Genomic DNA, 22,559 nt, shown 5'->3' on the forward strand with positions numbered 1-22,559 from the left:
GCTGCACTCAGCCCAGGCCTGGGCTGCTGCCCCTGCCCCTGCCTCCAGGACTGCTCTTTGCCTTCCTCACATTCCTCCTTGTTATCTTTGGTTATTTTCATCTTCCTCTTCTTCATCTTCTTCTTCTCTTCCTCCTCCTCCTCATCTTCTTCCTCCTCCTCTTTCTCCTTTGCTACCTTTGCCATCTTTGCCTTCTTTCTTCCTCCTCTTCTTCCCCTTTCAGTCTTCTTCCTTCTTATTTCTCCCCTTCCTTCTCCTCTTCCTCCTTGTCATTGTCACCGTCTTCTTCTTCCTTCTCATCTTCCTTCCTATCATCTTCATTTTCCTCTTCTTAGAATCAGAATCACAGAATATTTTTGGTTGGAAGAGACCTGCAGAATCATCTCGTTCCAACCCCCTGCCATGGGCAGGAACACCTTCCACTAGCTCAGATTACTCAAATCCCCATCCAACCTGGTCTTGGACACTTCCAGGGCTGAGGCAGCCACAGCTTCTCTGCCCAACCTGTGCCAGGGCCTCACCACCCTCACAGTCAAGAATTTCTTCCTAATATCTGAGTAAACCTGCCCTCCTTCAGCTTAAAGCCATTTCCACTGATCCTGTCCCTACAAGCCCTTGCCCAAAGTCCCTCTCCAGCTCCCCTGTATCTCCTTTAAGTGCTGGCAGGTCTCCAAGGTCTCCTTGAAGCCTTCTCTTCTCCAGGTGGGACAGCCCTTCTTGTTCCATTTCTCTTTTTTCCTTCCCTTTTTCTTTTTTCTTTTAGTTTTCCTCTTTCTTTTTCCTTTTCCTTTCATTTTATTTTTCCTTTTTCTTTCTCTTTTTCTTTTTTCTTTTATTTTTATTTTCTTTAGTTTTATCTTTTAGTTTTATTTTTTCTTTTCTCCTTCTCTTTTCCTTTTCCTTTTTCTCTTTCTTTTCTTTTTTATTCTTTTCCATTTATTTTTATTTCTTCTTTTTCTGTCTTCCTTTTCTTGTTCTTCTTTTTTTTCTTTGTTTTTTGTTATTTTTTCTTTTCCTTTTTCTTTTTCTTTTTCCTTTCTCTTTTTCTTTTTTCTTTTTCTTTGCTATTTATTTTTATTTCTTCTTTTTCTTTTTCTTTTTCCTTTTTCTTTTATTTTTCTTTTTTCTTTTTCTTTTTCTTTTTCTTTTTCTTTTTCTTTTTCTTTTTTCTTTTTCTTTCTTTTTATTTTCTCTTTTTTTGCTTTATTTTTTCTTTTTTCTTCTTTTTCTTTTTTCTTTTTCTTTTTCTTTTCCTTTTTCTTTTTCTTTTTCCTTTCTCTTTTTCTTTTTTCTTTTTCTTTGCCATTTATTTTTATTTCTTCTTTTTCTTTTTCTTTCTTTTTCTTTTCTCTTTTTTTGCTTTATTTTTCCTTTTTTCTTTTTTCTTTTTCTTTTTTTCTTTCTTTTTCTTTTCTTTTTTTGCTTTATTTTTCCTTTTTCTTTTTCTTTCTCTTTTTCTTTTTTCTTTTTCTTTTTCTTTCTTTGCTTTATTTTATTTCGATTTTTCTTTTCTTTCTCCTTTTCCCTTCTGCACTCACCCCATCACTCCTTTCCTGGCCCCGCCCCCTTCCCGCGTGACCCCGCCCCTTTCCCCCGCCCCTCGTCCCCGGCCCCGCCCCTCTTCTTTCGCTGCATCCCCATTGGCTACGCGGGGCGGCACGTGACGGCGCGGGGGCGCGCGGGGGCGGGGCCAGGGGCGCGGGCGCGCGCGGGGCGGTGGCGGCGGGAGCGGCGGCCGCATGTGCGGGAGTGGAGCGGGGAGCGCGGCCGGCCGGGCGGGCGGCGAGCGGAGCCGAGCGGGGGCCAGCGGAGCACAGCCCAGCGCAGCCGAGCCGGCGGGCAGGTCAGTGTACGGCGGCGGCCGCTGGGGATGGGGCTGCGGGACAAGGGGGAGCGGCGGCGGTGGCGGCACGTGGGTCCGCCCGCGCAACAATGCGGGAGGGCGGGGGGGGGCCCGAACGCTGCCGGCCGCGGGGTTACCGCGGCGGGGCTGGGGAGGCTCGGCGGCGATGGCCCCGGTGCGGACACCCCGCGGCTGTGGCTGGGGGGCCAACAGCGTTGCTTGCCCCTCCTCCCCCCCGTCCCCGCACCGTGACCCCCCACCTTTCCTTTTTCCCCTTCTGATGTAACCCGAAATGAAGGGAGGCAAGCTACAGTGCGGGGGAGTGTCACACACGCTCCTCCCCGCCCGCCACAGCGCCGTGAGGAGCCCACGCGATGCCGCAGTCCCCCACCCCGCGGTGCCGACACGGAGCATCCTGGCGGACCCCCATCCCAGCTCCGTGGGTGGGATGCGGCGCAGGCACTGCCAGCGCTCCGCGGGGCCTCTCCACCCCCCCGGGGCCGGACGCGGCGCTCGGTGTCACAAGGGGCCCCCGGGGGGAAGCGCCGCGCTCCATCCAGGCTGTCCGGTCTCGGCATCCCCGTGGATGTTTCCCACCTCTGCGCGGGGAAGCGGCGTCAGACGGATGGGGCTGCGCTGGCTGCGGCAGGGACGGCTCTCCCGGGGCATGTTCGGGACAGGCTGCCCAGGGAAGAGGTGGAATCACCGTGCCTGGAAGTGTTCAGAAAACATGTGAATGTGGCACTTGGGGACGTAATTCGCTGGTGAACGTGGTGGTTGTGCTGGGTTGAGGGTTGGACTTGGTGGTCTGGGAGGGCTTTTCCAACCTGAATGACTCGGTGATCCCATATTTGAGCTAAGGAGCTGGCCTGGCCGTGGCATGGGGGCTTGGGAATGCCGGTAGTTCCCATTCCCGGAGCAGGCAGGTCACGTAGCAGGAGGACACCCCATGCCTTTCTCTGCCTTAAGTAAAGTGGATTTTTGCATGCACCTGGGATTACCAATCCAAACAGTTAGCTGGAATCTGGCAAGTTCTTGTCGCTGCCAATTTCTAGTTAATTTCAGTTACAGCTTCATCTCTCTGCGGAGAGGAGCTAAAACAGAAAGAAAACCGAGCCTTAATGAAGTAGTGTATTTATTGACAGGAGTGGAAAGAGTAGTGGGAATAAATGGGGCTGGTGACTTGTTTGTATACGAAATATCATGAATCTCCCTCCCCTGCTGTTAGCTGGATTTAAATCCCACTGTTACAATGATCTCTTTTTTTTAACCATCTCGTTACCAACACAGTGTGTGGAGAATGCTGCAGGTGGATTTAAAGCTCCAGCCTTTGTGAGCCCACCAGTATTGATACACATCCAGGAACTTACCTGTGTTGTCATTGAGCTTCAGAGTTAACCTTCCAGGTGCTGAGTAGGGACACAGTCCCGCACAGCAGCTTTTTGGGGATGTCTGGTGCTAGTAGCAACCACCAAATTTGACAATTGGGCAAGGGAAGGCAGAGGCTTTTAACCTTTGGTAAGTGCTGCAACCTGGAATTTGTTCCTTTTTGGAATGTTAAAATGCTAACTTCCACAAGGCTGGAAATAGTTGTGTCACCCAATGTGCCACAAGCCGTCGCCCTGTTGGCTCTGCTTATGCAGAAGCAAAAAGCTTTTGTTGCAGCTGTTTTATATGTGTCTTGGTAGCTCAATAATCACTTGCTGACTTCCAGTCAAGGCAATCCTGGATGAGAAGCATCTACTGGGATGAGCCTGTTACGTGCATTTCTTTGATTTGACTGCTGAAGTGCCCATAGAAACGTCAAACCCCGGACGTTTAGGCAGCTTCATCATCCCCTGCAAGCCGTGGAAATGAGTGGCTTGAAAGCCAACAGCACTTGATATTACAATAGCAAACAGTAAACACAAGATCCTATGAATAACTTTAATTATGGTTTGGGTTTTGTCTTAAATAGACGCACGTTGCCATAGAGAATCAAAGTTTAGCATCCAGACATGCTCAGCGGGGTGGTAGCGTCTTTGGACAGGGTGTAACTTACTTTTATAGCATAAATTAAAATTAAAAAGGGTTTTAGCAGTGTAGGGAGCTGTTGTGTAAGAAAGTTGCCAGCTTTTGGGCCAAGACTGTGTGGTTTCTGGGCATTGTGTGCTGCGGTGTGTTGGCAGATGGTGTTCCCGGGCGGCTTTGGACGGGGAGAGCGAGTTTTACCGCTCTGGAGCTGAACCGTGTCGGGGTTTTTCAGCCATAAAACAAACTGCAGAGGAGGCTTTATGTGTGCCATGGATAACCAAACTGAAAGCAAAAATAAACACCCCTGAAAGCTGGGAGGGTTTCGGTTGTTGACAGAAAAGGAAAGCGCCGGTCCAGCGGCGGGTGTGAAGTCCCGTGTTCCTTACGCTCTGAATCTGGAAAATACAGAATGTGGCACATGGCAACGGCGTGCACAGCTCATTTTGCATCTTTTCTTTTTCCCTGCTTATTTAAATCAAACTTAAGGCTGGAAAGCAGCACCCATCAGTCTGCTAAATGTTCATTTTTACCAAGTTACGCCACTTCGCAAACACGAGATGCGACCAGATTCCTGTGGCAAGGAGCCCTTAAAATTTCAACAGCTCTACCTATAAATACTGTCTCCGTGAAAGGCAATACGGCCTTAAGAGAAAAAAAAAAACAACCACACTCTTTTTTTAGTCCCACTGTATCTGCCTGACTTTAGTGCCATGCGATGCGTCTGGCCCAGGCGGTGAAGCTGAGGCAGAATGGAACATGCAGTCTCCTAATTCCTCTGCCTAATTTGCATGAGGAATGGGTGCAAGCAGAGAAAAAATACTCCATTTAATTGTCCTGAAGAGTTTTGGGAGTGGGATTGTGAGGTTGGGTCTGTGTAACCTTTGCAGAGGGACCTTTGGTGGTGCGTTGGTCCTGGGGAGTTCCTGTGAGCTGCTGAACCGCAGGGCAATGCAGGATGAAGTCTGAAGCATCCCTTGGGTGTGAAGCATGTCCCAGATGAAAATTAAGGGGAAAAATAAATAAAGAAGGAAGCTGGCTGCCACCTCACCCCTGTGGTGTCTGGGCTCACCCACTGCTCTCTGATGCAACCACAACTGCCCAGGGAGCCCAAGGGCTGGTTTTGGACATGCCCAGGGTTGCCCAGGGACAGGCTGGTGCTGGGAGCGGGTACAGCATGTTCTTGGCACTCCTCCACACCAGTGGGACCCCCCACAACCCCCAGATGATGCAGTGGGGAGATGGCCACTGTGCACATCCTGAAGGAGAAGACAGCACTGCCTGCAGTGCTGGGATTCAGGTGGAGGAGCTACGAGGTACGGTGGGTTTATGGTGTAGCGATGCTTTTCAGTGCACCCTGCGCTTGCATGTCAGAAATCCACCTTTGTAGCCAGAGCAGCTTCGGCACAGAGCCCTGGGTCACCTTGCCGTGCCAAAACCTGCTGGGTACGGTTGGGATGGGGCACGGGCTGGGAAGCGTGTGGGAGTGGGGCGGGAGAGCTCGCCTCGCCGAATTGCTGCGTGTGCAGTTGGGCGAAGTGCTGAGCCCGGGCTGCGCGGGAGCTGCAGACAGGCAGCGCACGTGACCGTCTGAATTTCAGATGACTGCTGGACCACTCTGCCAACAGCCTCTCACGGCTCATCAGCTGCAATATCGCTTCTTTTCAGCCCTCTCCCCCTTCTATTTTTTTTATTGCCTTTCCCCTTCCCCACCCTGCTGCATTTTCAAGCCAGAGCAGGAGGGATGAATACGGACACTGAGGGTGGCTGCAGCTGCACAGGGTTTGTATCCAAATGGTTTCCTGGAAGGCAAGTTTTTTGTTGTTGTTTTTCAATCTTAAAAATATTTTTACAGCAAGTGTCTCGCATCGGGGCTGTTTGGATGTCAGGTATAGTTTCCCATGACATGGAGTGATTAGAGGAGGGAGGGGAAGGAGGGGCTGGATGCTGGTTTACGTGCAGATCTCTCTGCAGTGGTAACATCGCCTATTGATGATGAATGTGTTCCCTCTCATCTCTGTGATAGTTCTCGGAGATTTCCTCTTTTACGTCACTGCAGTTAATAAGATGTTTAACTTGGGAGCTGGGGGCGATGTGGCGTGTTATGTTGCAAGGAACAGGGGGGATGACAAGTTCCCGCACAGACTTGTGCTGGGGAAGATCATATCAATGCTGAGGAGAACAGCTGGCTTTGGAGTCAAACCACTGCCTTTCACCCTTAAGGAACCTGACCTGGCTGCATCTCAGTTTTTTTTTTATTATGGCAATGATTATTTCCCTTCTAATACTGAGAGACACAACTCAGTCCTCTCTGTCTGCTGCATTGCTGGAGTCAAGAGTGCACCTTGATTTTATTAAGCAGCTTGTGTCTGCCTGGCTGGGCCTTGACTGTCTTTTTCCCCCTTTTATGGAGACCCCTGAAGCATTTCGTGAGGGCATTTCATGGCTTTTTATTTTTTTTGTGGTGATATTGGAGTGACACCACAGATGCAGTGGCTGCAGAGCCAGAGCCCTCTCCAGGAAAGTCCTTCACTGTGTGTTTTGAGTCCCATCCGTGTCACTGGTTGATTATAAGTTAAGAAAGTGTTGCTGTTGTACATGCCTTGACCAGGAATAGCCTCCCTGCTGCCACAGTTTGCAAGGCCAGCTCGTCAAGAGCGGGCGAGTTGGTCAATAAATGCTCTGAGTGGCACCCTTGGGAATTATGAACCAAAATGGGAACACTTGTGTCCTTCAGTGCCTCCTTCCTTGCCAAGTTGTTTTCTTTCCCCAGCTCCTTCTACGAACTGCCACTCAAACCCTCTCTTTCTGCTGTGTTTTTCCACAAATGTCTTTTGAGCATGACAGCAGAGAGAAGAAAGCTGGCACAGGGACATGGGTGCTGCACCGTGGGGGGCTGATGCCTGTCAGCCCAACCCTTGCCTGTGGCTTTGGGGGCCCTTCATTTTGGGTGACTTGGCAGGTGCAGGTGTGTTCACATCTGGCAGCAGTTGGGCTTGGAGCTGCCTCTGTCTGCCACTAGACCCATCCCACCTGCCAACATCTCATCCAGGGCTACCATTTCCTCTCTGAGCCTTGAGTCAGGTAGCCCAACCAGCGTGACCAAGATGTCCCCATGGAGGTGTGGAAAGGAGGAGGGTTCCATAACCCTCTCAGGGCAATGGAGACATGGAGGGTTTGCAGGAAGAACAACCACAGGTCTGGTGGTGGCATTTTCCAGCAGGACCTGTCACTCAGTCCTGCCAATGTCAAAGTGCTGACTTGCTGTCAGTGATTTTGCTCAATAATCATTTTCTTTTTAAGACCAAAAACTTCTTAAAAAACAATGTGCCACCGGCATATTGGGATGTTGACTTTCTATTTGGGAGGCTCACAGCTTGTGCTCTGGGGAAGAAGCAACATGGCTGGGTGCAACTTTCATACCTCATGGGAACAGGGTCTTAAAAAATAACCCTACCACATCCCAGCTCACACCCTCACTGCTGGATGTGGGAGTTAATTTTTCTTGCTCCTGCCATACACAATAACCCCTCTGCTGTGCTTTTGCTGCAGCCTGGGACAAGGGGAATTTTGGGTGCAACTCCAGGCGGTGCTGGCTCGGCACAAGTCCCCGCGCTGGGTGGCTGCCCAAGGCCCCCTTCATGTGAACAGGGTCAGCAGCTGGGAAATTGCAGAGCAAAGTGCCTCCCTGGTAATTCCCAGCTGCCGTTAAAGCGGCTTTAAAATAAATTCCCTCAAAGAGCAATTCCAAGTATTTGAGGGTTTGAACTTTTCCGGAGAAGGGTTTGGGAGCTGCTGGCTACTGCCCTGCTGCACCCTGGAAAGGCGCCAGGGGAATCGCCCTGATTATCCCAACGTCTAGAAAACACTTTTTTAAATGTCTGTATGATGTTTGTTTATTATCTGAGTGTGCAACACAATGGTTGGAAATGGGGCACTGCTGGAGGCAAAATTTGCATTAAACTGAGAAGATGGGTGGCTGAGCAGTGTCCTGGGCTGGAGGCAATGCCCAGTCTCAGGGACCCTCATTGTGCCATCATACCTGGCCACCAGTGCTTACCCAGGGGTTTAGTCCAGTTGGGTGCCCCTCGCCATGCATTCCTCAGCCAGCTCTGCTTGGTAACGTGGGCACAACAGAAAACAAACTTTGCAGCGAGCTTTGCTCTCCCAGAGACCCTGAAGCTTGCTTTAAAAAAAAAAAAAAAGAACAAATTAAAAAACCAACTTTGGAGCAATGTAGTCTTTTTTTTTCTTGTGCTCATGGAAATTCTCATACCAAACCAGTAACCTCCGCTGCTCCCAGTTCATTATTTTTTAAGGTGGCATTAGGGGGCATTTAAGGGAAGGCTTGTCCCAGCCTCTATGTCCCCTCCTCTCCTACATCCCGTCATGGCAAATTACAGCTTCATCCATGCTTCTGTGACAGGCACTAAAACGGGAAGGTTTGGTCAACAAACAGGAAAATTGGTCTCATCCCTGAAAGGCTGTGAATGTCTCTGTGCTGGTGCTCCCCAGGGTGCTACATCCTGTCTGGTGCAAACTGCTGGTCACAGGGATGTCCCCATGAGGCTGAACCCTCAAGCTGAGGACAGCCAGGCTTTTCCCTGCAGGGACAGTGCTGGGCTCCTGCCCAAGTCCCCTCTTCGGGGCCCTGGCATCAGTGCAAGTGCAACCAGGCTGAAGCTGGTGATTAAACCCATGATCCAGGTCACTCCTGCCACACTCAGTGCCCCAAACGATTGGGATGCTGATAGCAGGACTGCATCCAGGCAGGGATATTACGCCTCTGTGAGCTCATTGAAAGGAGTTGCAAAGAACAAGGAAGTTTTTAGGGTTAAACCATTGCAGTGGGGGATTTTCCCCACACACTCTTCATTGCCATGGCCAAGGTGCTCCCAGTTCAACCAATTTTGTTTGTGGCTGTCCTTTGCTCTGGCAGTTTCTTAATGGACTTTCTATATTTTTCTTTTCTGAATGGACATGACAGAGCTGTCTCCTGGGGTGGCAGAAAACACATCTTGCTTCTTAAGGACAGTCAGGAAAACTGTTTGCACATGGCACAAGGAGGTTTGCTGTGGATGGGACAACACTGGGTGCGGTCCCAGCCCAAAGTCATGTCCACTAGACCACACACTTAGCTCCGTTCTTTTTTTTTTCCCTCCAAAACTAATCCCTCCAGCCCATTAGGCTTTTTTGTTGTTGTTGTTGTTGCTCCTCTCTGAATTCCTTCTAATTTGCAGGCTCACTGCCAGCATCCAACGTGCTATAAAAAGGGGACTTGTTCTTCAAGCTTCCCTCCGGTACACAGCGTTTGCACAAATAGCAACACGCTTGACAAGTAGGTCTGATTCCCCCTGCTATTACCAAAATGCTTGTAGGGTGCTCAGGGAGTAGAGCTGCTGTCTTAAGTCAAGCCAAGTTTAATTTCACACAGGGCCCTGAGCCCAATTCCCAGCCGGTGTTTAAGCTCCTGTCAGCTGGAAAAACGGTGGCTTTGTTATTTCCCTCCCTGCGCAGCTTCCCTGTCTCTGAGAGCACGTGGTGTGGTTTGTATCCCTCCGTACCCCACCAGTGCAGGTACAGCTGCCGGGTGGGATGTGAGCTGGGGCAGAAGACCTGAATCCAGCCCTGGGGCCACCAGCAGTTTTTGACTGGTCCCCCCACACCCCCTGCGATTACAAGCAGCCTCAACACAAACCCCCTGCCAGCTTCCTTCTTAAAACTAATGAGCCGTTTGACCCTGGCAAGTCCTCCGGGAAAGCTGTTGCCAGAGCCTTTCTGCTCACACAAATACAAACTGCTCTCATTTCCAGCTCAAATTTATTTGTGGATGACTCGTACCCATTTGGCCTTGTTCTTCTTGTACCCGCACTGGCTTTTAGCTCAGATGGCTCTTTTCCCTGCTCTGGTGTTTATCCTCTGGCAGGCTGTGCTGAGTGCCGTTGGTCTGCCAACCTAAATAACCCCAGAGCTCCTGGTTGAGGATGGATGGAGGGGGTGTGAGGACATCTAGGCTTCCTCATTCCTGCAGTGGAGAAAGCCCCAGTGACTCCATCTGCAGCCTACCCTCCCACGACACAGGAAAATCCACCTCTTGACATCCCCACCAGGGGTGGTCCCAACCTGCAAAAGGACCTGCACTAATGAAGGCTCTCAGATTTGAATCCATCATCTCATTTCATTAGCACATTCTCTAGCATTCTCTTTTGCAAAGCAAAAGCCATTTTGGCAGAAGATGAGGGTTTTTTTCCTGATGCAGCCTTCAGTAACACCTTTCCCTCTCCTTTTGGGTAGCGCGGAGGCTCACACTTTGGCCTCTGCTAATCTTGTGCTAATCTCAGCCCTGGTCTTGTGGAGCAGAGGTTTCCTGTGCACTGTTGTGTCAGGGACTTTGCTCAAAGGCTGAAGTGGATTTACAACATTCAAGTTCCTCAGTGCAAAATACACACATGGCTCCCTACTACTAGTCCCTTTTAGGGATGTTGGATCATCCAGGATGGTATGGGAGGAACTGTGAGGTGTTTGCTCTGCCTTCAGGATGGTAATTTCTCACCCTGAGGGCTCATTTTCCCCATACTCTTTGCTGCCACATCTTTGGCATGGGTTTTCTTTGCATGGTAATGCCTTTTTTTGTGCTTTCTTTGGAAACTTTGTGCTTACTCCTAGTGATGCTGACATGCTGGTTTATCCATCTTAATTTAGACCCCTGCCTTCTCCTTGGTGGGCGGAACTCGGCTGGTACCTTTGATGGAAGGAAAGATGCTCCAGGTGCCATCATTCACCAGCTCCTTATTTCCTCCAAGTGTTCCTCTAGTTAAGAATCTGGTTTTGTTTACTTTTTTTCCCATCCTGCCTAATCTAAACTGCATCAGCATGTGTCCGTCTGAGGCAGGATTTTATATTCCCCTGCAGTGTCCTTCCATCACTCTGTGCCCTCATTAAACCACACATAAATTGGCATCATCGAGGAGGAGCAGGGCTCTGCAGTTATTAGCAAGATTATTCTCATCTCTCCTGATTTCCAGCAAAACTGCTGGGCTGTTGTAACAAAATTCCCCCTAATGCTTTTCTGGGCTGTTGAGGAGAGTGATGCTGATGTAGCACTGAGCAGCAGCAGCAGCATCAGATACAGGCAGGAAACCAGCAGACCCCATCAGATCTTTCCGTGTAAAGTGATTTCTGACCCCAAGCTCCTCTTCTCCAGGCCATGGTTGTTTAATCCATCATGCTGGGCATTAACTTTCCATCCTGAATCTTTTCTGAGCAGCCCATGGGCTCCTTCACAGCTCCAGCTCGAGCTCAGGAGCGCATTGCATCCTGCACTCACTGGTGCTTTCTCTTTTTGCATCATATTTTCTCACTGCCTAAACCAGCATCCACAGCCTCCAGCACTTTTAGTGGGGGCAGCTGGGCATTTTCTCCCTGCAGTTGATCTTCCTTGTTCCTCTCTCCCCGTTCATTCAATTTCTCACTGTATTTAAAGCTGGGAGAAGCCAGTGTGTGTTTTGCAACCTTCTGCTCCTGTTACTCATTTCTTAGAAACGAAGGGGAAGGAACCACAAACAATAAAGAGCCTGAGGTTTGAGGACTGGCTGTTTTATTTGTCAAAACTAGAAATGCAGTGGCTGAAGAGGGCAAGAGGAAATCCTTGGTGCAGATGTACCTCATTTAAGTTTAGACTTGCGTAGGTCAAATTTTGGGGGCTGTGGATTTCCTCCTGCTCCAGTTTTAGAGGGAGCTGTTATCACTGCCATTACTGCAAAAAGCATCTTAGTTTTTGCCTTTTCCACTTCATTTTTGCACCCCCTAGGCTGGCTTTCCTACACCATGCCCGTCTGGCACTGGGGGAGCAGTGATGCCCTTTTTAGTGGCATCATGGCACCTCTTGCAGTGGGATTGCACGTGGCTGGTGGTAAATGGGTGGTCATAAACCAGTTCTAAGAGTGGAAATGCTCACAAGGAGGCTGAGACTGACCAGCAACTGCCAGGAAGAGGGGATGAGGAGCAGCAGGGTGGCTCAGATGCCAAAGTCAAAGATGCTCTGAAACCCAAAAAGGACAAAAATAGGTGTCTGGGTCATTGAAGAGGATTTGAGGACCGCTTATGATCTTCCCCCTCGGAAGCAGCAATTACCAGATGAAAGGGAATGTCTTTGACCAAGCGCTTTGGAGCATCTGGTTTGTGTTTGGTGTGTTCACTTGGGGAAGCAGGGAAGGCTGGAAGGCTGCTCACTGGGTTGGTGGCTGAGCAAGGCGGAGAGTGTCCTTCAGGGGATACAGCTGGTGGCTTACGAAACACAGTTAACACCAGGAGCAATTTCCACATCTCCCCTCCTTCTCAGACTGTGTTGTCAATAACTTTCCAAAGTGTTAATGCTGGGCATGAGCTGGATTTCTGCTCATGGGAGGGCAGGGGGCCATCCCCATGTGAAGTGGCGAGTAGGGGGATGCACACGTGGTTTTCTTTTTAGGTTATGCCCCTCCTCGCTACAGAGGAGGCATTGGCATGTAATTACCGCCAACTTTAATCCAGCCACGCCAACTGGCTTTCTGGCAAGCAGAAATACAATAGGAGCCAAAGGTTATTGCATGCCCTAAATAAAACCATTGCAGCCTTGGGGCCTCACCCAAGCCCAGACTGCGAAGCATCCAGGACCAGCTCTGTTCAGTTTTCCTGAGCCCAGAAGAGTTGGTTTGATGGCAGTGACATGTAACTTTGTGGAGTTTTTTAATCTTCTTTCACCTCTGCAAAGCCACCTGCGCACTTGGGGCCACTGTGGCACCTACCAGGAGCAGCACATCTGGCCAACGTTAGCGAGCCTACCACAAGATGTGCTTGGTTCAGGGTTTCCTTGCTAAAATCATTAGTGGCTTTAATTGAAACCAGGGGTGGGTGAAGGGACGTCACACAGACATGCACCACAGCGTGCACGGCTCAGCCCAGCACGTGGCTGTGACCGGCAACCTCACAAACCACTGCCAGATGCAGCTCAGTGTCCTGCCCATCCATGGGATAGATGGAGCTATCAGGCAGCACACAAGGTACCATGTGGGCTGGAGGAGCCACCCAAGTGCCAGTGCATTATCCCACTAGGCTTTTCTTCCAGCTACTGCTCCAAACTGGGATTTACTTTGAAATCCGAAGGATTTAACTTTCTATCCCTGAGCAAATACAGCCCACAGTGATGCAAATGCATGACCTCACCCAGATGTCAAGAGGTAAATATTGCATCACACTGGCCATGCTGTATCCTCTGCCCCAGTCTGAGATGCTCTGAGTCCACCCTGCTGCAGGGACAAGTCAGGCCAGGGAGGAGCTATATGGTGGGAAAGGCTTTCTACTCACCTTCCAGTTTAGTTATTGGTGTCTCTTGTTTGCCATGTTAGGGATACTGGTCCTGCCCTTGTACAAGGCTGCTCTGACTTCTGGCATCCCCACAGAGCTGCCAGAGGGAAGAATTGCATTTCACAATTCCAGGCTCCCACAAGATTACTGGAGGGAGAGGAATGTGCCGGAGAAAATATCCCAACTGCTGTTAAAAGGCATAGCTTTCCCTGCCCCTTTCTGAGACAGCCATTCCTCCACCACACCAACCACACCAAATACCCTTCACCAGCTGGCAACACCCACTGGAGCCAGCACAGTGTCACCTCCCCATATCACCCTGGGGTGCCTTTGCCCTTCTGGCCTCCTGTTCAGTTCATGTGCAAATAGTTGCAATTGTGATAAGCAGGCTCTTTTATGAAGAAGCTCTTTGCTTTTCCCTTGCGCTGCTCTTGGGACAGAGCTCAGACACTTTATATCTGGACAATAAATCTCCAGGCTCTCCAGGGCACACCCTCCACACAAGGCAGTAATGGGCCTGCCAGATGCTGTTCTGTCTGGGTGAAGAGCATGCCAGCCAGTTGCAGCATCTGTAAATCATTTGCCAGGAGAGCCCAGGCAGTGCAGGAGTCTGAAGCTGAATCCCTTTTTGGCCAATCCTTTCAAATCACAGTGAAGGTTTCTGTGCTATCCAGAGCATGAACATCTGTCAGCTACAACAGCCCACGGTCCCAGGGTGAGAGATACATCCCACATGTCTCAGGAGGAAGGGGAAGAAATCTTTCTCCTTGGTTCTTCTGCTTCTGAAAGGCGTGAAATCCTCACCAGGCCAAGACTAAGGTATTCCATTTCCCTGATCCTACTCTTTGCATCTGCTGTTGCTAGAAAATGCTGTGAGCATCAGATGGTGAGATGTGTTCCTGGGCAGTGGAAAGTACTGGGGAAGCTTGAACTGGTTTGGTGTTGAGTCATCTCCTGGGTGATTGGACATGGACAAGACTGAAAGTGGGGGTGACTTTTTCCAGTGTGCCTTCCCTATGAGGCGTTCTTTTGAGGCTCCACAATCCCAGTCCACCTGTTTCGCCTCCAGCAAGTAGAACACCTACAGGTTCTCTGCAGAAGATCTTGTTGCATCTGGGGGTGACGGTCGGGCTGTTGCACTCACTGTGGTTTCTCTCCCCAGCTAATTACAAGCCTCTTGGCCTCTCTCAGGTAGCTTTGGCAAGAGTCTTCTCTGCTTTTCTGGCTCCAGTGCTGGGGAGCCCTGGCCACAACCATCAAGTCTTTCCCTGACTATTAGAAAGCGGTTGCGCTCCTTGTGTGTCTTTTCATTGCCGGAAGCTGGTAAGTGGATGGATCCTACACAAATAAACTTCTCAAGGGCAGGGAGTCAAAATATCCCTGGGCTTGTTTGGTGGAAAAAGGTTAACCAGCATGAAGTCTATGAATTGCCGCTGACCCGACTTTGTTGACAAAATACAGTGTTATTAATTGGAGTTGCAGGCAAACTGCCTGGGGATATTTAGAAGGAACTTTTCCATCACAAAGGCCAAGATCTCCCTGGGAGAAGATCTGGCTGGGCCCTTCAGAGATGTGCCTCGGGCTTGGCCATGGCTCTGGTCTGGGGTTTTGTTAGTGAGGATAAGGTGTGTCAGGTTCCCACAGTGGCCATGGGACCATAGAGATTCACTGACAACGGAGCTGCAACAAAGGATAAGGAACCCATGAAGATGTCAGGCACCAGATGACTCCTTTAGAGCGAGCAGGAAGGTCTCTGTTGTCCTACTGGAAGGTATGCCTGCTCATTGCAAGGGGGTTGGTCTAGATAACATTTAAAGATCCTTTCCAACCCAAACCATTCTGTGATTCTTATGTCTCTAACAAGGCTTCTGGGTCCCTAAATTCAGGTTTCTGCTCTCAGGCTGAATCCTACCCATAGCACCATTGCCTGGGCAGGAGCAACAACTTCATACTGAAGGTGAAGTTCAGGAGCGTAACCAGTGCTGCTCTCAGCGTGGTCCTAAATCTCAGCAGCTGTTCACTGCTGCTTTGACATCGATGACGCTCCCTGTCACCCTGTCCCCAGCCTGGTGGCTTATTTCAGACTGTGGCAGGGCCGTGGTTGGTACGTGTCCCTGGGTGCTATCACAGCGTTTCAGCCAGAGAACAGCCACCACCGTGGCAGCTCCAGAGCCGGCTGCTCCTGTCACGGCTGGCAGGTTCATTCACAGCATCTCACGGCAGTGTGTGACGAACAGCTTGCTTCCCTCGGCCTGGGAGCGAGCAGAACACCCGGGCTGGCGTGGGCCCAGCACAGAAGCTGTGGGAATCCTCCTCGACAGCGTGACAGCCAGTGCTTCTCTTGAGCAGGGCCGGAGCTGGGAGGCTCTCTCCCAGTGAGCCCGCAGCAAAGCCTGTCCCGGTGCAGGAAGAGCTCGCCTTGGGCTGCGAGGTTTCCTGCACCTGTGTGACTAAGTGTGCCGGAAAGCACCTTTGGTGCGTGCCAGGGTGGTAGAAATTCAACTGTCAGCAGGCAGACGTGCGGGTGCATGTCATGCCATGGTTTGGGGAGAGGGGTAGCACCTGGTGCAGATGGGCCAAAGGGCTGTGTCCTCTCCTCAGTTTCCCTAAAAGCTGACAGTCACCTCCTAGGCAAGGTCTCGTACAGGTGAACTGTGCTCCTCAAGGGCTGTCAGGTCCGTAGTCACAGGTGAAGCCCCCTCTTCTCCTGGGATGCTCAGCCTTGCCTGTTTCAAGTTGTGCCATGTGAACGTGACTTGGAAGAGTCAGCAGGAGCAAGATCCACATGCCTGTTCCCTCTGGGCAGCCTCTGGGCATGGTCGTGGCTGCAGGGGTGAAAGGGTCCATCCAGGCTGCAGTTCGGAGCGGCTTGACCGTTCTCTGCAGAGCAGCCATGGCAAGCAGCCCATGTTTCACAAGTGGGGTTTTCCCATCAGGCTCTCCAGCTGCTATAAATAACAGGAAACGTTTTGGCGTTTTCTGCTCCAGAGAAGGTCAGGGGCTGAATTCTGCTCCTCGGAGCTTTAATAAGGTTGGAGATTTATGCAGTGTACCCAGAAGTCTCCTGAGACAGCCTGCCTGAGGCTGTTTGGCTCCTTGGATGGAGAAGTTCTGAATGCCAGCCTTTGACAGAGTTACCTTAGCCACCCTTTGTGAGATGTCAGGTCCTGCTAAAATCCTTAACGTGCTCTTCATCTGCAGATGTAACTCCTGGATCGTTGCCACAGCAGCTCACAGGAGGTTTGAACTATCCTCTCTCTGTGGTAGGAAAAGCTTCTACTGTGGATCCTAGGATGGATGGGAACAGGGACACCAGCCACGGATCTCGTGAGCTTGCTGCGACCTCATCTGCAGAGAATCATAGAATCTGCCCTTTTGAGACCCCACCTGGAGCACTGTGTCCAGGTCTGGGGTCTTTAGCACAGGAAAGACGTGGACCTGTTGGAGCAGCTCCAGAGGAGGCCACAGAAAGGATCAGAGGGCTGGAGCACCTCACTTACAGTTTGCCTGGCCTTGTGCATGCAGCAGAATGAAAACCCAAAAATCAAGTGGGAAGATCCATCCTCAGGAGTTTGCTCAGGCATCTCTACAGCTTTTCTGTTAGGGAGAGCCACAAGCGCCAGGTCTGTGCTGCCTGTTGCCCCAGCAGCCACGCAGGGAGGAGGCAGAGCTGCTGGCTGTTGCTTCTCCCATTACCCAAGCAGATGCAGGAATGCTTTAATGTCAGCTTCCCTGGCCCCAGTGCCCAGCCCCGGGATTAACCACCAGTCAGACCCCTCCACCGCCTCTAAATAAATCTCCTAAACCCAGCATTCCCCTCTTGCACAATGAGGGTTAAAATTAGTTTTTCTCCTTGCACCTGCCCCTCTGAAGCCAAGACTGTGTTTTATTTTTACAGCCCAGGTTTCCTATTGGTTGACTTCTCTCCTGGGGCAGAGAGGTTGGAGACAAATAGAAAAATTACCCGTCTCAGAGGTACAAAGAAGGTGACCAGCATGGAACATGCTAACATTAGAGGCAGTTTGAAAGAAACTCTCCCCACCCTCATCTCTTACTGTAACTAAATGCCTCGAAACCAAGAGAGAGGTGCAGCTCCAGGGATGAGCCTTAAAAAGTACTGAATTTTATCCTTTTTCTGTGTTTATGAGAATGTCTCTAAGAGTCTTTTGGGCCTAACTTAGCATCCCCTGTGCAGTTCTCTGAAGCCTGGCTCAGCCTGACTTAAGTGGTTCAGTGAGGCTCAATTATTTTTTGTTAAAGCCAATGTGTTTACATTTCATAAGCTTATTTTAAAACATGTATATACAAGAGCAGGCTTATTTATAAGGCAGACTGGCCTGCTGTGTCCTTACCTGACTTAAGTGTCAAGGAAGCAGCTTTTTTTTTGCACTCTTTACAAGCGCAGTTTAAAATAAAATACTGGTTTGCTGTGTGCCAGTGGATCTGCCCAAGAGGAGGTCAGGGCAAGGTCTTGTTTTCCAACTATAAAATGCTATTTTGCCTATTTACGGAGCTTCCTCTTGCCAGCCATCATTTTAGGTTAATATGTTAATGACAGCTATAGGTAAAAAAAAGTCATTTATATTCCCCAGAGTCCTGGCAAGCCTGTGTTGCCAAAGTCCCAAACTAACCAGGCTTCCCAGTGAAACAGCTTTTGGGAACTTTCCATCAGTAAAGCAGGATTTGCTGGGTGACCCGCTCAGTCCAGGTTCTTGGCAAGGTTTCTGATTTCAAGTCCTCCAGGGGGATACTTGAGAAAGCCTTTGTGGGGAGATCTTGGCATTTTGTGCTTGCCCTGGATTTTATTCTTGGTTTGAACTGGTAACACACCTGGCAGGAAGGTGAGGAGCTCTTTATGGTGGTACAGGTCAGTGTTGGACTGTGATGAGATTTTGTGTATGGACCTTAACCAGCAGCATATGGAAGGAGAGGAGAGTCCCAAGGAGCCACTAATATACACAAAAGCAAAGTGAAGCTTTGGCTGTAGGACATAAAATTCATCTTTCACAATGGAAAGAACCCATATGTGTTTTTATGCCTGTGCTGGGAGATCTTTTTCTGCTTCTATCAAGCTTCTATGAAGCACATGGGACTGTTGGGTTGGAAGACCTAGGAGATGGGCAGGTGTCATTTACACCCAGGAGAGAGCTGAAGCAGACGTGTGAGTGGGATGGGTTTCCGTCCAGCAAAGCTGTAAACCAAAGTCCTGACCACTGGTGGTTATTTAAAGACTCCAGCAGCGCTTCCTGCGATGGGAAGGTGCTTGGCCCACGTTCAGGCTGGGTGACTGCTCTCTGCAAAACAAATAAACAGCGGCCACTTGAACTTTCCACCTTGTGGGCTCAGCCAGATGCCTCATCCCAAGGCCACGACCCGGCACCGTGCCTTGGATGGGCTTTGCAGACAGGCCTTGTTGGAGGATTCAGGGTGATGGCCACATCTTGGGGTTCAGGGGTGCTTTTCCCATCTGTGAAGGACCCCAAAGGAAGTTTGGTGCTGTTTGGAGCTGAGGGTGGGAAGCTGAGAAGGGAGATCTGTGTCTCTGGAATGGGCTGGGATCCTCTCCATGCAGGTGCGTGTCCTTTAGTGACCTTGGGCAGGGCAAAGGGAGGAAATTATATCCTTTAACCCTAGGCATGTACTTTAGATGCTAAATTTCCTCAGAGGAGCACAACCCAAGTAACCAAGACAAGGAATCTCATCCATCCATCAAGGCACAACGATGATGTGTGACTGAAGGGACCATCTCATCTGCTGGGATGTCTGTGAAAGCATTGATGGTTCATAGTGATGCTTCATCCATTGGCAAGGTTGGAGGTCGTCCCTTTCAACCTCAGCCCTTCTGTGACAGTCAATGTGAGGTGTTAGACGCTCACTTGTATGTATTTTGGTGCTTTTCTGGAGTTGTAGTTAATATTGTGCACGTCCTTCCCCACTTCTGACCCTTCCCTGGCGACCTGAGATGTTTCAGCAACTCACATGAACCCTGCAATGGAGGCTCCTTCCTCACATCCAAGCAGCAGCCCCTCAGCCTGGGAACTTTTGCAAGACTTGGCAGTGGGACTGCTGCAGGAGTATTTCACACAGGACCCAAAAATATTGCTGTCGGTGCAGCGTCGGTCGGCCTGAACGCAGGGTCAGGTCCCTTCGAAATCAGACTGTTGACGAACAAGCTTGAGTGTATTCAAATGTTTCGTCTGATTTTCTTGGACTGCAGAGTTTCCAGGGGAGCCAAAAAACTGGCTGCTCCTCTTGTTGACTTTGCAGAACCAGAAATACAGCTGGGTTCAGTGAAATAAGGAAGCTCCAATTCTTGCACTGGTGAATCACAGAGGGAGAAAAGCTCAATTTGGAAAAGCTCAAATGTCTCTTTGGAGATAAAAATAAAAGTCCAAGGTGGTGTTCTCTGCCTGTGCTCAGCATTGGGGATGATCACTCAGGCAGCCCCAGGACCAAAATCCTTGCTTGACATCCCTCTGAATTTCCAGCAAAGAAGCAAATCCAGGGGCATTTCATTTGATCAATGTCAAAATGTGGGTCCACACAGGCTTTGGGGAGTGTAGATACAAGCTGTGCCAGCACTGAGCTGGGATGAGAGAACAGAACACATCAGGCAGCAGCAGAGAATCTCTTAAACTGCAAATGAACCCTGAAATGACAGCAAATCTGAAGCAAGCCCGTGTTTCAGTCCAGGCTGGCCATGAATCAGCTCTGGAGAACGAAAGACGAAACTTTCTGACTTCAGTTCAAGTTATGAACTTCTAAACTTCCAATTATCTGGTTTCATGGACACAAGCCAGAGACAAACATTTTTTGAGGCGAGGGAATGGGACAGTTTCCTGAAAATGAACTCATTGAAAAAGGCGTGATTTGGAGTCAGTTTATCTCAATTTCTCGTATTTTACAAAGCTGGGTTACTGTGACATGAAGATGTCTTCTGTGTATTCCTCCATCCATTTGCTGCTCTTTGCTAAAATGTAGAACATGATAAATCACTTCCAAAAATGAAAGTTAAGAAAAAAAATTAGATTTTAAGCCCATCTAAATGATGACAGATGTGCAAAAAGCTTTTGCACAGGACAGCCATGTAACTGTACTCCTTACCCCTTGAGGTAACAAACCCAGGCTGGCACTGAACTATGGACAAGTGGGGCAGCCCATGGTCCAGCTTTGTGATTTCATGGCACACACAATGGGGGTTGGAATAGGGATGGCCCACATGTGGATGCAGTTTTTATCAGCAAATCTTACTGCACGATTTTTGCAGATGCTGTTCCAGAACAAGGCTGACTTTTTCTCTGTTTCCCTTTAAAATACTGATTTATTTTTGCTGTTGCTTTAAAAATGGCTGTTGCTTTAAAAGTGTCTGCAGGCATTACAGAACTCAGAATATCTGCCTGAAGCTGGGGATAAAAACACAGCAGAGGCGTCATGCAGGCAGCTGGGCAGCAGTTCCTCCCGCAGGGTGCTAAAATTGGCATCTGCCAAAGTTAGCTGAGATTTCATGGAGCTGTTGGTTGTTTTATTGAAGTGGACAGGTCAAGGACCGGGGTTTTATCAGCATCCTGGCATCAAAGGGATGTGCCAGCAGTCCTGGATGCTGGGAATCATCCTCATCCTTGGTGCTGTGACTGCAAGCTGGGGGGGGGGGGGGGGGGGGGCGGGGCTGAGATGTTCTCCTGGTGAGGAGTTGGTGGTGCTGCCACCAGCCTTGGAGGCAGAGACACTGTGATGATGCTCCTGCCGAGGTTGTGACGGTGAAGTGGGTGAGCTAAGAGTTGATCCTTAGTGTTAACTAAAATCTCCTATTCCTACACTGTGCCAGTCTCCTGGAAGCAGGTTTGGGGCAGGTGCTCCTCTGTGCTTGAGTTAGGTGAAGGCTTCACAGGTGCATCCAACCAGATGCAGGTCACCACAGTCCTGTTGGCTTGTGGAGGCTCAGACAGGGAGACTGCAGGTCCAGCTTCATGGGAGAGCTCAGTTGGCATTTCCAGACCCTGCAGGGAAGCCTCTTGCTGAGGTCCTTCAGGTGGCACTGTCCAGTAGAACTTGAAGGAAGTCCTTCTGCTGTGTTTCCAGTAAATGCCAGCCCAGGACGTGCTAATGACAGCAGAGGATGTGTTCCATCTGTTCGATGAACGACACTTACGGTAGATCTGGATGGGTGGGGATATTTTACTGACCAGCTGATAAAAGAAAATGCCAGGGAAATTCCCACATGGGAAAAGGCAGCGGAGTTTCACTCTGTGCCTCAGTTGAATTACAGTGCTCATTTAGCAATCCTTGGCTGCCTGTCTGAGTGCTGCCCACAGTGCCAATCAAGCTCAAAATAAACCTTTTTATTTATTTTTTAATTCCCCCAAGGCAAGATCAACTCTGTGGTGCCTTTGCCAAGATGGCCATTGATGTCACGATGGCCTCCTGCTGGCAGGGCTGAGCCAAAGTGGGTACCTGCTGGCTTTGCACTGGAGCACATGTCCCTCGTGTCCTCTGGCTGTAGGGGACATCTTGAGTGCCCCTTGTCTGGGCTCCCTCAGGCTGTCCCACTGCAGTCCCGCCCATCCCTGGACTGATTTTGCTGTAGGTTGTCATGTGTGATGCCAAATATAAATTATTTGTGAAATAGCAAAATAATCCTTTGTGCTGGGTGCTGTGTGCACATCTGTACCTATAGGGTTTTGCTGCCAAGATACTTGAAATAGTAAAGATTTCAGCAGGGAGCCACATATATTAATAGGAATGCTCCCATTTAGCTTCCTCCCTGTGCCACAGGAGCTTGTAATGGGGGAATTGAGCCCTCAGTCAGCACTGGGGGTTCTGCAAGGCTTCCACAGACAGTTTCTGATGTTGCATTTTCTGCTCCCTGCAGCCTGGCTCTTTAGGAAACAGCATGCAAAAGAGATTCCCAGGATGCACCCAGGACAGGCAGAATTGAGGATGACTGTCTGCCTCCCTCCCCAGGCTGAAACCCTCCTGTGTGCCCCCAGGAGCAGAGAGACGGGGACCATTCTGGCCGGGTCTCAAAGCCAGTATTTAACCCAGATGGCTGAGCAGCTTTATGCTTGTCACTGGTGTTGCTTTTCCATTCACCTTCGTTGCCTTTTTCCCTGCTGAGAGGCAGAGCATGTACATGTGCATCTCGAAGAACATTTACTATCACCAGTTGGCTTCATCATAAAGGATGAATTTGGGCTTGCAGCTTAATTTACCCAGGGAAGCTCGTTTGCTTTCAGCTTGATTAGAGCCTGCTCCAGCACAGCAAGGGTGGCTGGGAAATGCCACCCACGCCGGTGTGTCAAAATGCCTCTGAAACCATCCGGGAGCCAAGTGGAGCCGGGAAGCCAAGCAGAGCCAGAGCAGC

At 49.9% G+C, this 22,559-nt stretch overlaps 1 protein-coding gene across 1 annotated transcript in view; it reads left to right on the forward strand.

The window, feature by feature from the left end:
* The first annotated feature begins 1,699 nt into the window (after positions 1-1,699).
* Positions 1,700-22,559, forward strand: part of PTP4A3 (protein tyrosine phosphatase 4A3) — a 42,431-nt gene continuing 21,571 nt past the window's right edge. Inside the window, exon 1 of the mRNA XM_071553758.1 lies at positions 1,700-1,843. The gene's annotated coding sequence lies outside the window, so the exon portion shown is untranslated. The remainder of the gene's footprint in view (positions 1,844-22,559) is intronic.

Source organism: Pithys albifrons, chromosome 4, assembly GCF_047495875.1.
Source record: "Pithys albifrons albifrons isolate INPA30051 chromosome 4, PitAlb_v1, whole genome shotgun sequence".
Taxonomy (NCBI): Eukaryota; Metazoa; Chordata; class Aves; order Passeriformes; family Thamnophilidae; genus Pithys; species Pithys albifrons.